The sequence below is a fragment of the Crocuta crocuta genome, unplaced genomic scaffold (assembly GCF_008692635.1).
Source record: "Crocuta crocuta isolate KB4526 unplaced genomic scaffold, BGI_CrCroc_1.0 scaffold29, whole genome shotgun sequence".
Lineage (NCBI taxonomy): Eukaryota > Metazoa > Chordata > Mammalia > Carnivora > Hyaenidae > Crocuta > Crocuta crocuta.
Genome location: NW_027533280.1, coordinates 6,716,770 through 6,717,057, shown reverse-complemented (window position 1 = coordinate 6,717,057; position 288 = coordinate 6,716,770). Strand labels below are relative to the sequence as shown.

General features: G+C 54.9%; 1 protein-coding gene across 1 annotated transcript in view; it reads right to left on the bottom strand.

Moving 5' to 3' along the window:
• RPH3A (rabphilin 3A) overlaps positions 1 to 288 on the bottom strand; it is a 53,866-nt gene that overhangs the window by 1,367 nt on the left and 52,211 nt on the right. The gene's annotated exons all lie outside the window — the stretch shown is intronic.

Here is a 288-nt window from a genome sequence, read left to right as displayed (position 1 = left end):
GTGGACAACGGGGGGTATATGCAGACACAACACAGGAAACACAAGGTGTGTGTGTGTGTGTGTGTGTGTGTGTGTGTGTGTTCAAGGCTAGGAGGGTCTAAACGTAGTCCTCAATGATGAGGACCCTTTGCAGTTTACCCAGAGAGGTGGTTAAATTCCAACCTCCTTGTAAAAATCTCCCCATCCCTGTCCCTACTGCTCCTTAGAGGGACCAGAGAGGGGCTGCATTCAGGGCCCGCGCCACAGCATCGCCGAGGGAGGGAGGAGGAGGTCCTTGGCAGCAGTGCC